Source organism: Cebus imitator, unplaced genomic scaffold (genome assembly GCF_001604975.1).
Source record: "Cebus imitator isolate Cc_AM_T3 unplaced genomic scaffold, Cebus_imitator-1.0 Scaffold150, whole genome shotgun sequence".
Classification (NCBI taxonomy): Eukaryota; Metazoa; Chordata; class Mammalia; order Primates; family Cebidae; genus Cebus; species Cebus imitator.
The window spans coordinates 2,358,754-2,362,244 of NW_016107465.1; positions in this window are offsets into that span (position 1 = coordinate 2,358,754).

A 3,491-nucleotide genomic window follows, 5' to 3' on the forward strand; every position below is an offset into this window, starting at 1 on the left:
GAGGCAGACGGATCATGAGGTCAAGATATCGAGACCATCCTTGCCAACATGGTGAAACTCCATCTCTACTAAAAATACAAGAAATTAGCTGGGCATGGTGGTGCATGCCTGGAATCCCAGCTACTCGGGAGGCTGAGGCAGGAGAATTGCTTGAACCTGGGAGGCAGAGGGTGCAGTGAGCTGAGATCGCACCATTGCACACCAGCCTGGGCGACAAGAGTGAAACTTAGTCTCAAAAAAAAAAAAAGAATGTCTATCATGCTAACAAAAGTGTTTACTGAGAAGAACTGATCCCAGCCTGCAAGGGAAATTATATAAGGCTTATTAGATGAAACAAACATCTGTTTGTGAAACAGAGGATTATAATACAAGATCAGAACATGATTGAGGTTGGAGAATTCCCATCCCTCCAAGTTATTGTTACCAAGTGATGCCACTTTGGGTGCTAGCAGCATAATTCTGGACCTCGTGCAGATGTTGCTGTATCATTTGATCTGATTTTAATGTAAATGATAGAAAATTCAACCCAAACTGACTTAAATACAAAAAAAATTTATAGGCTCAATTAAAAAGTATAGGGGGCTGGGCATGGTGGCTCACCCTGTAATCCCAGCACTTTGGGAGGCCCATGTGGGAGGATTGCTTGAGCCCAGGAGTTTGAAGTCAGCCTGGGCAACATGGTGAAACCCTATCTCAAAAAAAAAAAAAAGAAAGAAAAAAAAATTAGCTAGGCATGGTGGCACATGCCTGTAATCCCAGCTATTCAGGAGGCTGAGGTGGGGAGATTGCCTGAGCCCAGGGTATTGAGGCTGCAGTGAGCCATGATCACACACGACTGCATTCCAGCCTGGACGACAAAGCGAGACCCTGTGTCAAAACAAAAACAAAAACAACTGAAGTCTCAGCCACTAGGGAGGCTGAGGCTAGAGGACTGCTTAAACCCAAGAGTTGGAGGCTTCAGCGAGCTATCATTGCACCACTTAACTCCAGCCTGGAGGACAGAGCAAGGCACTGTCTCTTGAAGAAAAAAAAAATAAAAGCCTAGTGTTGGGAGTGGGATCAGGTACTGCTGGAATGAGCAAGCCACAATCCCAGTACCAGGCTGTCTCCATCTCTCTCTCCTGCCTTTTGCTATGTTGGTTCCATTCTCACTGGAGTCTCCCTAGGTACTGGCAAGATGGCTGCTGCCAGTGCCAGACTCGGCATTCTCTTGGGTCCACCTCCAATAGGAAAAAGGCCTTAGCTCTGATCCAAGTCTCTGAAAAGTTTTCTTGACATCTCATTGGCTCAGAAAAAGATTTGCCCATTTCTATTGCATAAATACTCCCATATGGCTAATTCAAGCTTCGACTGTCATACCACTTAATGCAGAGAAAGAAATGGAAAAAAAAAGCAAACCATTATATGGTATTTCTGCCATACAAATGCAATAGATGTAAATAATCTCAAAAGCATAGATAATAAAATGTAAACTTAAGAAAGGTAAGCTGGGGGGGGCATTTTTTACCTGTGTTTTAAATATAAATTCTTTTGACAGTTTATTTTTGGTTTTTTTTGAGATGGAGTCTCAAAAAAACTATCATAAGAAAAGGGAAATTAGGTGGGAAAGTGACCCCTGGCTGATAGCCAGAAAAGAAACCTCAGTCCCGCAGCCACCAGAAACAATCTGCCAACCTGAATAACTTGGAAAACAACTCACCTCCAGAGCCTGTAGTAAGAGGCCAGCATGGCTAACACCTTGATTTCGCCCTGGAGTAGACCTAAGCCGAGAACTCAGAGAAGCCCACCTGGTCTTCTGACTTGAAGGTAAGAAATGAATGTTGTTTAAGTGGCTAACTTGTGCTAATTTTTAAACGCAGCAATGGAAAATGAAGCGAGGCAGGGTGGCTCACACCTCTAATCCCGGCACTTTGGGAGGCTGAGGTGGGCAGATCACCTGAGGTCAGGAGTTGGAGACCAGCCTGTCCAACATGGAGAAACCCCATCTCTACTAAAAATACAAAATTAGCAGGCCTTGGTGGCGCACACCTGTAATCCCAGCTACTCGGGAGGCTGAGACAGGAGAATCGCTTGAACCTCTGGAGGCAGAGGTTGCATGAGCCGAGATCGTGCTATTGCATTCCAGCCTGGGCAACAAGAACAAAACTCCATCTCAAAAGGAAAAAAAAGGAGAGAGAGAGAAAATTAAGACATTGGCTTACTACTCTCTTACCAAGTAACACATGAAATTGCCCACGTTCATGCAGGTGGTAGTGGACAGAACTACTCTGGTTTTGTGCTTGGCTCTCTCCTCTTCAAAGCCTGTAACTGTGTTTTGAATCCTTTTCATACTCTGAATCTTCCTGACTTTGCTTCTACCACCAGCTGGAGATAACTCTGCTTTTAAAGGGCTCGTGTGATTAGATCAGACCCACCTGGATCATTTCCCATCGGCCAAAACAGTCACGGAAGTGACACTTCCTCATATTCAGTCCCGGGTTTTAGCGTGGGGAAGCTTGGAGGCCTACCACAGCCAATAAAACTCCTTTGGAAATCAATTTAGCAAAATCAAAAGTCTTTTAAATGCTTGTTCTATTTGAATTCACCAGTTCCACACTGGGAAATATTATAAGCAGAACCAAATCTTTCACACACAAACAAAACGTTCATTTTCGTATATAAAACTACTTCATAACATTTTAAAAGTAAGTTTATAAAGACTATACAAAACAAGCTGATAGTTACATATAATAAGCAAGATATGTTTATTATGTACACAACCATTTCCACTATATTTTTGCAATTTAAAAAATGAAGACTTACATTGATTATGCTAGCTAAACCATAGAAAGCAAAGATAAGCAAGACATATGATCTGCCCCCAAAGAGCTTAGTAATTTGGTGGAAAAACATATGTGTACAAATAGCCACAATATGAGGGAGAATGCAAGCATTGCAATAATTCAGAGGGTGGGGAAAAACAATTAAAACATTGGAACACAAAGAAAGGGAAGATTAGGAAAAGTTAATTTATTCATATACAAGCTCTTCTGGAGGAAAAGTTGAGGAAAGTGTTTAGGAGAATTAAAAGATCTTCAGAGCTTAGTAGCTATAGAAGACAAGTCTCTAACTTGACTTTCCTGTGGTCTATAAAATGACAAGCACTTTTCAGGTGAACTTCAAATCACAGGTCCATTTCAACTCAACTTGATAAAGGACGTTAGTCCCTGAGCCAACCCAGGCCCCTTGAAGTTGTCAGAGGCAAGGCAAAAGTCATAAGTGATGTCATCAATGGACCCTATTTTCTCTTCCCACCAAATTTCCCTTTTCTTGTGATAATTTTCCAAGGCACCAATGGCCCTAAGAAGTGGGAAAGTTCGGCCGGGCGCGGTGGCTCAAGCCTGTAATCCCAGCACTTTGGGAGGCCGAGGCAAGTGGATCACGAGGTCAAGAGATCCAGACCATCCTGGTCAACGTGGTGAAACCCCGTCTCTACTAAAAATACAAAAAAT